At 30.5% G+C, this 13,759-nt stretch overlaps 1 long non-coding RNA gene and 1 other non-coding gene across 2 annotated transcripts; one reads left to right on the top strand and one right to left on the bottom strand.

The window, feature by feature from the left end:
* Positions 1–3,277: 3,277 nt before the first annotated feature.
* Positions 3,278–11,488, top strand: LOC106478046. Its single transcript, XR_002609820.1, has 3 exons — positions 3,278–3,546; positions 8,980–9,077; positions 10,371–11,488. It is a non-coding gene; the product is annotated as an uncharacterized LOC106478046 (long non-coding RNA).
* Positions 11,489–13,460: 1,972 nt separating this feature from the next.
* Positions 13,461–13,541, bottom strand: Trnal-uag. The gene has a single exon. It is a non-coding gene; the product is annotated as a tRNA-Leu (tRNA).
* Between the last annotated feature and the right edge of the window lie 218 nt (positions 13,542–13,759).

The following is a 13,759-nucleotide window of genomic DNA, read 5'->3' as shown; positions in this document are numbered from 1 at the left end:
CATTATTTAATAGTATATAAGTTTAAGCTCTTAATTCTACAAGGCAACATTAAAACAAATCCTGAATTTCCCCTAGTGTGACACATTTTCTCTAGGCATCTTATTTTCCCTTCAAAAAGTACAAAATTTAATGTAAATTACTCACTATAAAATTGTCATCACTCAGAGAAACCATAATTTTTATGACCTTCAATTTTGTTTGGTTACAGAGCTATCAAATAGAAAATCAGACCCCTCCTGCCACACCCACCTGTCACATCCGCTCTTTAAGGATTTGTTAATAGTTCTTTCTTACATTTAATTATATATTACCCATAACCAATAGAAAGCCAAGGTTTTCATCTATCAATTGTTGTATAATGTTGTGTTCTAAACAGATAATTGTCAAGTTAGCTCAGAGTACAAGCTCCGTTCCTGTTTGAAAGCTAACAACTAGCTTTGATGAACCTGTAATGGCTCTTGTCACATAGTTAGAAAGCGAGAAACATTTTGAGAGATTGGGGAAATTGTCCACTTTTTGCATGTTATTAGTCTATGTTCTTTGGTGCATTATTCAATTAAATAAATATCTAGTGCATTACTACCATTAGTATAAAAATAGTAAGGTTAACTGTCATCGATAATCGACAAGAAAAAAAGAAGATTGGGTAAGTACTTTGTTTCTTGTTTTTTATGATTATTCTTTATTTATTTTTATGAAAGTAACTAAAATGTAAAAAATAGGGATCTCTTTAGGTTAGTTAAGATTAGATTAGGTAAAATAAATAATAATGTAATAAAAATGTTTCATGAGCACGCATGCAAGCAGCTCGTAGTAGCTCATGGGTAAAGTATTTCAATGGCGTAACATGAGCTGCATGATCCCTGAGTGACTTATACTTATAATGACATGGTTCAAAGGGCAACAAAACAATTAAAATTAATTATAAATAGATTTATACTGTTACGAGTTTAAAGCTTCTTTGGATAAACGAATGTACTTTCATGCTACATTTGAAGTCATTCTAGAAAGAAAAGGAAGGTAATTTAGATTTATTTAGATTTTTTTTGGTGTGTGTGTGGAGGGGGTTTACAAGGTCAGTCTAATTGACCAACTTTGCATAGAGTTAGGGTATAGAAAATAACATAAAATATTAAGTTTTATTGAAAACAAACATTTGAAATATATTTAGGAGGTTTTAGAGATTACACAAATAAATTTTGAGATGAAGAAAAGTATTTTTAATCTTAACATGAAAATCACTTTGCATATGGACTGTTCAAAACAAATGCTCAATATATTCTTGGAAAAATCTTTATTTTAGTTTATTAAAAAAACCACTAAAAATATGATTTTTTTTGTATTTGAAAGACTGATAATATTAACTGAAAGACTGCCAAATTTTGTGAAGATATACACACTATATTGAAAGTTAGAAGTGTTAAATCTATAAAGACTTGAACCGAGTACAAAAAGGTCACGTGGTGGGTCAAATTGACTGAGCCTGTGTCGAGAAAAAATAAATGTATTTCTAAAATCATATCTCCATGTTTCTGCTGTGTATGCTAACCAATACAGCAGTTCTGGAATAGTAAGGGTACTAACCATTCAAGATTTTAATGCTAGACATATGGCTCTTAAGTATTTCCTTAACTAAAATCTGAAACCTCAGATTTTTTTATTAGTTGGGTCAACCCTGGAATATGCCAGATTTATAAACTAAATATTGTTCTTATGTTGTTACTGCTATGCAAGATTTACAATTTCTTTATTTAGTAAGACATTTTGCTCATGTTCTCTGTTTTGTTGGGCTTTATCACACAAAGACAAATTACTAAAAGCTTATATTAAAAAATACTTTGTATTTTAAGAATACAATTTTACTTTGAAAACTTTCACATTAAAACCTCATTGCTAGTTTAATATTTTCAGTGAAAAGCAAAATGAAAAAGTAAAGTTACCAGTAGTACCATCTTATTTCAAAGCCACACAATTAATAAAGCTGTTAAATTGCTTTTATAATAGTAAACACATGTTAGAAACACAATACAGTAATAGTAAAGCATTAAAGAGAAACAACAAAATTCTATGAAAAAAAAGAGATTGATATTTACTGCAAATATGGTTCACATAAAGGAAAGTTTTTCTTTAATTTTTTTGTTTGGTAATATGTTATTATTTAACATTACTTGCATTTAACTATCAAGATACATATAACAGTGAAGTATTTTAATAGTTTAATTATTTTGATCTTGGGTACAACAAAAGTATTGAAAATCATTTTTTTTTCCTAATTCAATTTTATTTGACTTTTTCTTGTACAAAGTTTAAAAATTACAAGTATAAAAGCAGAGAGCTTGGTTTGTATACAGTAGGCCAATCTTCTTATTTAGCACTACTCAATTTTCAATTTGTTATTTCCTAATCAGTTTAAAAAAAAATATTCACCATAGTTAAGACTCATTACCAAGGTTTATGAGCTTTCTTCCTACATTTTTCACAAATAGACTATTAAATTTCAAACCATTCTTAAATGGTTACTTATATTTTTCATGTATATGTATTTTTTAAAGACACAAATTATCATTAATTAGAATACATTAATCTTTCTATGTCTAGTGGTATACTATATATCTTATCATTGCTTATTAAGTTACTCAGAAGCTTGATCTTTACTGAGTGTTGGATTTTTTTAGTTATCACTTAAGTATTGTTAAATTATGTTTCTAAACTATTCCTACTCGAAAAAGAAACATTGTAAGCTTGATTACCACTAGTAAGTGATATTGTGGCATAACCCGAACTGACTAGCTAATCAAAAGACAGTAGCAACCGAAAGTACAACAATGAAAGTATAAGCTTCAGGTACTTTATTTTACTTACATGCTTCTATTATCCAGTTCCTATTTTAGCTTTTTGATCTTGAGCCTGAGTAGGAATACTCTGCCTTCCATTAAAATAGCATCCTTAGTACTGATAACTGTATTGACACTGATTGAAAATATCATAGTAAATGCAATAATACAGTGTTTTATGAGAATATACAATTTAAGGACTTTTTTATGGCATGTAAAGTTTTGTGTTCTAAAAAGTTGTGTAATACTTAAATTATGGAAGTTATGGAACTTTATTTTTTGTGCATATACATAATAAAATATTATTGCTCCATATAATCTTTTTTTTTCCTTTCTTTAATCGAAAGTCAGTATATAACCACTTTATTTGTTTCTTGTTGCAAACTTTTGTTTTCTAGCTTTTCGCTGTATTTAGCTACAGAACATTTATATATATAAATATTTAGCTTTGTTCACATAAAATTTACTTGTGTAATGAATGTTGAATGAACTAATGAATATTAGAAATGCAAATAACACTTATTTCATGAAAGAAAGTTCTAGCATAATTTTTTAAAAGATAAATGTATGTGTAAAACTTTTTACTTGGTTGTAGATCCCACCAGGTACTTCTTCTCATACAAGATTGAAGTTACTAGGAAAAGGCATCAAAAGAGTAGGTTCACATGGTTATGGGGATCATTTTGTTCACGTCAAGCTTGAAATACCACAGTAAGTATCTTTATTTAGTATTCAAAATATATTTAGTGGTGAATTATTCTACTAGTATAGTATTCAATTGTTTCAATGCTGTTTCTTGTTAATTTTTAGCTTCATATTTTACAAGAGCAGTTAAATATAAGAAATATGTACTGTATATAAGGTATTATAGTACTTGCATATTAAAGAGCCAGTACTTATGTATTTTATTGTATTCAGTGTTAAATACGTTTAAATAAACCAAAGCAGAAGTACAGATAAGCACAATTATTTTTTATTTCCCATGATTTCATTTGGTTGGTTTTATTATATTTATTCATAAGTTACCTATTGTGTTTAAGCCCACAGTTCTGAAGTAGGTAAATTTTTTTCTTAGCCAAAATTTTTCAATTCTACTTTCAGTTACTTTTTGTTTTACTTTAAATAGAATTCTAATTATTTTTGAAGCAAGAAATCAATGTTTTTCATTTGTAAAGCTGAAAAGTCTTCCAAGATGTACTTCTTATGATTGTTTTTTTCTTATCAACTGAGCAGGTTAATTAAATTTATTGCATATGATAAGATTTGCAGTCATAAGCATGATATGTTTTGCTTAAAAATTGATCTGTATTAGAGAAGTAATATTGACCATAATTCTGAATTTTTGAAGTGAATCTTCACAAAATCTAGCAAATGTTTAGTAAACAGTACAACTCTGTTATGCACAAAATATCAAATGTGTTAACTCTCTCTCCACAGGTATCTTTTTCTGCACATATCATGAGGTTTTAGTGAGTTACATTTCAAACTTAATTAATCTATTAGCTTTTCGTGATATACCAATAAATATAACATAAAAAATGTAAGTACTAATCTATATTGTAATAATATATAAGTTTTAAGTTCTTACTTTTAAAAGGCAGTGTTAAAAAAAAAAGTCTAGAATTTCTTTTAGTGTGAGAATTGTGATGTTTGCTTTCTAGGGATCCTCTCTTCTGTAATTTATTTACAACCCTTCCAAGAAGTATGAAATTTATTGTAAATTACTCAATATAATATTGTCATTACTCAGGCAAAGCATAATTTTCATAGCCTTCAATCGTATTTCATTACAGATCCATGAAATAAACAATCAGACCCATCTTGCCATGTTTACCTGTCACATTCTCTCTTTCAAAAATTCCTAATAGTTCTTTTTGACATTCAATACTATATTATTTATAACCTATAGAAAGCCAAGGTTATCATCTGTCAAATAAAATATTTTGTTTCCTGTAAAGAGAATTGTCGTTTTCACTTTCAGTTCAAGCTTGATTACCATGGGAAACACATCAACAAGCTTAGATGAAGTTTTAACAGCTCTTTTCACATAGTTAGAAAGCCAGAAAAGTTGATAGTTATGGAATATTGTCTGCTTTTTGCACATTATTATTCTAGGTTTTTTGGTGCATTATCTAATCAAATAAAAAAAATATTCAGTGCAGTACTACCATTTTTATAAAAGAAGTAGAGTTAAGTGTTAGCAACAGTCAACAGTATTCTTTATTTCTTGTTATAAAAGTATTTAGAATGTAAAAATAGGAAACCTTTTTTGTTATTTAAGGTTAGATTAGGTGAAATAAATAAGAATAAGAATAACATTTTTTCATGGGTACACTCACAAGTAGCTCGTGTGTAACGTAATTCGATAGTGTAACATGAGCTACATGTTTGCTAAGTGGCTTACAACTTGTAATGGTGCAAGAAGTAGTTAAGGCAATAAAGAGATCAGTGAAATTGACCAACCTTGTATAAAGTTAGGGTAGAGAAAATAACAGATAAAATATAAAGTTTTACTGAGAAAAAATACTAAATTTAAAAATCGGATTTTTTGTGTGGAAAAGACTTGTAATGTTTACTAAAAGGCTGCAAAATTTTGTGAAGATACATGAAGTGTATTAAAAGTTATAGTATGGAAATTATAATGAGTATGAAATGGTGACAAGGTCATTCGATTTGGCTGAGTTCGTAGCGAGAAAGCTAATAAATTTAATGTTCTAAAGATATGTCTGTGAAATGATATTAATTGGAAGAATAAAAATACTTTTGTCCATCATACAATTATTGATTTACATAACCTATAGGATTTCTGATATTTTCATCGTCAGTTTTTTCAGTATCCTGGTATGTTGTATCTGGTATTTACTCTCCTTTACCATGTTGACAAATTAGTATGCAACAACCCTCCACCAATAGGAGTGTGATACATCCTCCTATCATAGCTGACTTCGTCTTTGCAGTTGAACCCAATATTCACTTATTGCTTTGGCACAATAGTGTTAAGATCTACAGCTTCATTTCAGACATTTTTCTTTAGTGTGTTTTGAAAATATTCAATTACTGATTTTCACATTTCGAAGTATTATTTATAATGCACTGTCGAGCTGGATTTCTTTGTTTGATTGTGAATTCTATTTCTCACTCAATTACTGATAGTCAGTCAATATTTTTGAATTCACAATTTACTATTCCGACTACAGTAGATACCGACTGTAATGGCATTCAACTGCCCATGACAAGGGTTACAGATGTGGCATTATTGGCATAGGAAGTGTCAGCTGTAGTTTGTCGAGAGATGGTTTTCTCTTATGTAGGCTGAGGGATCTCTCAATCTACGAGCAATTCTGCCATTACCTGAAGAAGTTGATCAGGATAATGCAGACTTGGACAGCTTTCCCTTCTCCCATTCCTTTGCTGTGCAGGCACGTTCTCAGCCTGCATCTAGACCTCAGTCACCATTTTTAGACTTGATATTACAGGGTGTTTTGTTTTGTCTTTGTCACCCATGTCATTTGATCCCTTCTCTTCCTTATTAACTGCAGCACCTAGTTCTGAGTTTTTGATTTCCCCTGTTTGCCTGATATCAGGGTCCATGCCAAACATTTTGCAGATCAATTATGTGCAGGGGTTAGTATGCTGAGTCCCCATGTACTGCAGAGGCTCTTGCACTTGCATATCATCATTCAGCAAATCCTTTTTTGAGGAACAACATCTGGATTCACTTCTTCCCCTTTGAGGTTCAGCCTCCAATATTTCAGTGCACTTCCCTAAAGCATAATTTGCTTGCCTCCATATCTCCCTCACAATACTTCCTTGTTATTTGTCATCCATTCGCCTATTGTCCGAGGCCTTCTGTTTTTCTCCTGAGACTCTCTTGGCAGAAGTCTGGACCCTTCTACTCCCCAACTTGTCCAGATTGTCTTTGTATGCCTTTTCCTTCCACACATGGTGGACTTCCAGACACTTGGAGTTTTGTGTTGAATCCACTAGGTTGCACACTTTATTATCTTCCCTTACTTCCTGTTGTCCCAACCTCTTCCTTCTCCAGTTTCTATTTCCCATCCTCTCCTTTACCGGTTCCTCCTTCCTGGACCATATCTGCATGTTCACCAACTTCCTATATGGCATTATCATTAATGGTGACTACCCTATTGTTTCAGGTCATCTGGTAGCTAGGCTTGCTTGTTTCTCAGAAGTGTGGGAGACTTTTACCACTGACCTTATCTCCTGTCCCAGTTCCTTCTTCTCCTTAAAATCCTATTTCCCACCAGTGTCTCACAAAAGTGGTTCAAGCCATTCTCATCAAGGGTGTTATCGGACAGGTTTCTCCTGTGCTTCCAGGGCTCTTTTCCTGACTTTTTGTCATCTCCAAAGAAGACCAGGGATTGACATCCTGTGATCGATCTCTCCTGTCTGAATCGCTTCCCTGATGTGCCTCAGTTCACCATAGAATTCTATCTCTCAGTGGGCCTTTCTTAGAGGGCTTTGGATAAGGAGATTCAATGTATCTGACTCTTAGCTTCATGTCCCTATTATTCGGGCTTCATGTCGTTTTCTACATTTCATCCATGAGGATCACGTTAATCAATTATAAGCTTTTCCTTTTGGACTGGCATCAGCACCTTACACTTTCTGCCAGATGATCCATTGTTTACCTGGTTCTTTCATTCTTGCAGTCTCATTTTCCATTATTTTATGGATGACTGGTTTCTTCTGGCTGCATCTTACACAGAGACTTCTTCACACACCTAACTTCTCCTCCAAGAAGCTGATTGGGTGGGTTGGTTTATCCACCCAACTCAATATATTGTTCATCTTGGGGGTTTCAACTCACATCTCAGTCAAGCTCAGCCTTCTCTTCTTCCTCTTCCTCTTGGTTAGAATGTTTAATATATCCAGTTTCATTCTTATAAATTTTTATTATAGAAATTGTTTTGCATAGTTAGCTTAATATACCTTTTTAGAGTACATGAATTTCAAGCTGTATAATCCTTTCAGTTTTTATTTTAATTTATTAATGAGACTGAGGCTAAGGTTTGTGCTGTTCAAGCCTAATAGCTTAAGTGGTTAGAGACCCTGCTTAACAGAAAAGAGGCAAGGAACTGAATTTTTCCTGGATTCACTCGCGAGTGACTGATCTATCTAAACTTACTTTTGTCGGTGATAGTAACTTTGAATACAATCACTTTTGGTTAAGACTGTTGTCATTGATCTGTATTATATCCCATTTGACAAGGGTTGATGGTTCTTTGCAGAATAACTTTAAATCTAAGAACCAACTTTGATAATTTATTTTCTATCTATTGCACACTTATTGTTTAGGAGACATTCATCTTATTAATTGAGAGAGTTTTCCCTTCTACTCTGAATACTTTATAATACAGGGAAAGCATGTTCCTTGTTTACTTTGTAAAGTGTCTTAACTTCTTTTATCATTTACAATATTAAATTTATAGAAGGTTTTACATATAAAAAAAAATAAAAAGAATTGGCTATTGGAAAATACAGAAATTACTAAAGCCTAGTGAATAGTTAAAATCACTAAGTTAACTTTAATTTTGAATGTTTTTGATGTTTGCTGCTGCTCAAAGAATATGTAATATTTTCTTATAGAAGTAGTATAGAGTTTAGTTTTAAAAGTTAAATTTTTTAATGATTTAAACTATATAAGCACTACTTAAAATCCTCTTTTACTTTGAAATTTTGTTTTTTCTCCTTTCAATATATTAACATTAGGAAAAGGGTTTTAAATTTTGATGTATGTTAAGGAAGTTAGAGTGCTAGTATAAAACTGGTTAAGGAAGTTAAGAGTGCTAGTATAAAACTGGTTAAGGAAGTTAAGAGTGCTAGTATAAAACTGGTTAAGGAAGTTAAAGAGTGCTAGTGGGAAATTGGTTAACTTAAAATCTCATGGTAAGTATTTGTTCTGAAAAAAAAAGCAAAATGTGTAATGTTTTTTTTTCTTCAACAAATTCAATTTATAAATTGTTCTATAAGTATGTTTGTGAAATGTTATGGTTTAGTACCAAAAAATAAACAAGTCTCTTTACAGGTGTTTAGTGTATGTTTGTATATCTGTGTGTATCATATATTGTGATACATTTTATTCAACAAGATTAAATAATTTTTTTGTTTCTGATACTGCAGACAGTTAACTCCTGAACAGAAAGCCTTGTTTCAGGTGTATGCTGAAACAGAATGTGACACACCAGGCACAATAGATGGTCTCACTAATATAAGAGAAGGTACGTCTTTATCAACCAATTTAAGTTTGGGCTTTCTAGCTTTTTCTAATGTACCACTTTCTAGGTGTTTCTGAACACCTAATTTTATACGAGATAATTTTTAAAGTGGTGTTTGTATCTTTATCCAGTTTTATGTAATCAAAATGTAAGACTCTATACTTGAAGACACAATATTATATGAATGTAGCTATAACCATTTCTTTCAACTAGCTATAGTGCAGAAGATTATCATACATCCCTCAGTATTTGCAGGTCACTGATTCATCAGTATATATTGCTATTCTATTGCAAGTTATAGCTTTTTTTTTGCAAATAAAGTTGCATAAAATAATTTATGTCAAGAATCATTTTGTTTATAACAATACAACTAACATGTTACTCTATATCAACTAAGACAGATGCTTTAGTTTCTTTGCTTATTTGATTTAAGAGTACATGATAATAAGTGTTCTATGCAATATTATAAATCTCTAGACTTGTTTAATACTGAATAATTGGTAAAAATATATGATTAAACCATGTTTCTGCTTGTATATCCTAGATACTAGATTTCACAATTCCTTCAGTTTTCAAATAAATTGGATATCGTATATGTTATTCTAAAAACACAGACACATGTTTTTGTAAGCTTAGAAAGAAAGTAGTTTTTGTTGCTTTTCCAAAAGGTAGGTCTAAATATAATGTAAGTTAACCTTCATATTATATTTTAAAATAACCTAAATGAAAATAATTAAAATAACTTACATACTTTATTTCAATGTATAACCAGCAAAGTAGTGGATGTTGCATCATTGATTGTGATAATAAATGGCCTGTGAATAAAACTGTATCCTAATTGAGTTTTTCTGAGGTGATGTCATAATTATGAAAATGATGAATTATATGATTTAAGTGTCATGTTTTGTAATTGAAATGTTGCTAATTAATTTTACAGTTTATTGTAATTAGTTCTTTTTTGTAATTACATTATTGGCCAGGTGGTTAGAGCACTCGACTCGTAATGTGCGGATTGCGGGTTCGATTCCCCATCCCACCAAACATACCCGGCCTTTCAGCCGTGGGGGCATTATAATGTGATGGTAAATCCCACTATTTGCTGGTAAAAGAGTAGCCCAAGAGTTGGCAGTAGGTGGTGATGACTAGCTGCCTTCCCTCTAGTCTTACACTGCGAAATTAGTGACGGCTAGTGCAGATAGCCCTCGTGTAGCTTTGCGTGAAATTAAAAAAAACAAAAAGTTACATCATTACTATGTTATTCTTAAGTATAAATCATGTTACTTTTTTATTTGTTAGGTAAAATTGTGATGGATGATCCCAGTGGTTTGGTAAGTCATCTTCGAAATATTTTGAAAGGAGATGTGTCTGATGATGATGAAAAGCTACCAAAGAAATTTATAGATGAAAAAAAGGCTGAGGATATGAATAGCTAGTTCTCGTATATAAAATCATTATTTGTTATTGCTGCTTTTTTGAAAAACTGTAATTATTTTTTGTATAAAATATCATACCATGTTTACGTACTGATTCTGGAGATTTCAGTTACAAATAAGCCAAATCCATTTTTTGGGATCAACACAGGCCCTGTAACAGATGAAATTTTTGCATGTTAAAGAAATTATATCTGATTTCATATAGGAGTAATTTTTTACATTTAGTACACAAGGTCTTTTTATTAAATTAAGATTTTTTAAAATTTTGAAAGCTAAAACATAAAAATAACCAAAAGAGTTTGAATGTGAAACATTATTGAATATTTATTAACTTTAAGAATTGTATGTTTCATGAGTACACAAAAAGATATTAACAAGGGTGTATTAATGTGGCATAAGGAAAGTCATGTTAGGCTTAAAATGTCTTGAGTTTGTGAAGCAAAATACCAGATCTGAGGAAAAATAGTATTTCAAGTCTGAGCTGAGATTCTGTTTTATTCCTTAAGTTTTATGTCTAAAACATCAATAAAGAGACATGATAAAAACCACATTTTTCAAAGTTCATTACATTCATTAGATCAAAAAACAGTTCCTTTTTAACTTTAACATGTAACATGCTTTCGACCTTCCATGGTTAGTACTTTGATAATTACTTTTTCCAAATATTGCTGTAATTCTCTGTTGTAGTTATAGAGCAACTCGCTCTTTTGAAAGTTGTACTGTTATATAAAGTTTTTCTTTTAAGCAAATATAGCAAGAAACTTAATAGATCCTATATGAATCATTTAGTCTTAATAACTTTTGTTTCATAAAATATTATTATCTTTTGAGAGTTGTAATAAAAACAACATGAATCCATTATAATTTTGGGGAACTTCATATTAGTTCTTAGAAGTTATAATATTGTAGATATTGCTAATTAAAGCATCAGGACCTTGGAAACAGTAACATATTAAGCTGTATATGTTTAAACAATTTATTCCAGAAAAAAATATAAAGCAAGAACTTTTACTTAATTTAAAAAATGAAATTAAATATTAGACTAATATTTACATATTTTTTTCTTTTCACTGTATTATAAATAAAAAAGGTGATGTCAAAACTTTAATTTAAATGTATTTTAATAAATAAGGAAAAAATGAGGCAATACCATGAAATACTGTTTGAAGTACTACAAAGAGAATTTTGTTAGTATTAGCTATTGAAAGAATATAACAGCTACTTGTCATTAAATTTGAACCTTGAAAAATTAGATATATTGTGATTATAATAATGTACGGGTGATTAGAAAGAAATTTTATAATTCTTCAATTTTTGCTAGAAACCAGACTGTTTAACGTACATTTACATAAAACTTTTTATTGTATTAAACAGAAACTTAACTGTTGTACAGCATTTATAGTAATCACAAATAAAGCAGCAAGCAGATTTTATACGATTTAACTTTATTTAGTATGTTTGTTACTTTTAAGTACTAAAAATAAAAATATGTTTTATACAGTTAAAATAATACAAAATAAGAAAATAATATTAGCAAACAAAGAAATAAGTTGTTTATTCACATGGTATTTAATTTTTTAAAAGCCTAATTCTTAGTTTTTACAATTTCAATAAAAATAAGGGTATTTCAGAAAACAGTACTTATTGGTTATCAGTCATCGCAATTTTCACAAGGAATATAACTTGTTTTAGAGAAGGTTTAGACAGCACATGTTTGGAAACTTCTATGATGATTTTTTTTTTAATATGTTTCGAATTACTGCGAGATCCTCAGCTGATGACGACAGTAACGTTAAACGTCGTCTAACAATTTCTAATGGAGATGAAAGCCACTGATGTCTCCAATCAAGTAAAACTACCATGTCAACAGTATTTACAATGATTCGTTATTTATCTAAAATATTCAGTTTCACACACGTGTATTAAAAAAAAAGCCATGAAGTGAACTGAGTTATTCGTTTAAAAAGCATCCACAAATTCAAAATTTTGTATTTTAAATGAAGATATTCAAATTATCTGAAATGTGCAATATTGAAAAATGTCCGTAAAACTAGCATGAATGGACTTTTACTTACTTCCCAAAACACACAATTATTAGTAAGAACTTCTGGGTTGACAGAAAAGGGTGTATTAATGTGGCAGAAGGAAAGTCAGGTTAGGCGTAAATGTATGAGTTTGTGAAACGAAAAAAAGCTCTTTAAGCTTACTAATTATGATGGAAAATGTTATATCCAGTGCCTACCAAAATATTCAATCTGGCCTGGATATGACAGAAATAGTTGTTGTTCAGACTCCATTTATTTTAGAAAATTTCTGGACAATAACTTTTACGGTGTGCACTGGATGAAGTTAGTGAAATGTAATTATTAATCATTTGTTGTATTTATGTCACAATTTGATCGAATTAGGGTAAGGATTATTTAACTGTTACTTATTTTAGAACCATATATTGTTAATTATTTTTCTTGAATTAACTTGCTCATTATTAAGAAGTGATAAATCAGCAAGCCAACTTATTAATTCCAGAGCGTGTCAAGAGACCACAATGTTAACAGAATATTATAGTAATATTTTTTAATGAGAACTGAGTGAAAGCAAAGAAGAGTGTATTATTATGATATGCCAACCACACTGTTTCTAGTACCTTTCGTCTAGTACTAGGTCTCTTTCGGCCATCTGACATACGACATACGTGATAGTGGTTAACACGCTATGCTAAGTGTACCAATATTAAATTCGAAAGCACTACTGTCAGCCAGTAATTATGTGTTAAGAAATAATGCATAAAATTACTGCAACACGACTTGGAGTAGTTGTAAAATAATTAGAATAATCGGTAATCTCTATTATCTTGTAAAACTTGTGGTTTTAGCAAAATGTTCGACTAAATATCGTTAAATTGCAACGACAATGTCATCATGTACTTAAACAATGTCTTTGAAATAAAACTATTTGGCAGCGGTGGGATTCGAACCCACGCCTCTGAGAGACTGGTGCCTAAAACCAGCGCCTTAGACCACTCGGCCACGCTACCTATAAAGACAAATTATAATATACCGTGTATATATATACATTTCAAAAATTAATATTGATAATAAATTTAAGTTTAACCTTCAACTTCAAGTCTGAGAAAATAGTCAAAATACATAAACTGACTTTTAATGGCTGGAGACGGCTTGAATGGGTAATGAAGAAAAACTTTAATATAAGTTTAACATAACAGCAAATGTACAAGGTTTTGTCATCATCAGG

This window comes from Limulus polyphemus, unplaced genomic scaffold (assembly GCF_000517525.1).
Source record: "Limulus polyphemus unplaced genomic scaffold, Limulus_polyphemus-2.1.2 Scaffold8, whole genome shotgun sequence".
NCBI lineage: Eukaryota > Metazoa > Arthropoda > Merostomata > Xiphosura > Limulidae > Limulus > Limulus polyphemus.
Note: the sequence above shows the minus strand (reverse complement) of the source record. Positions and strands in the feature narration are given on the sequence as shown.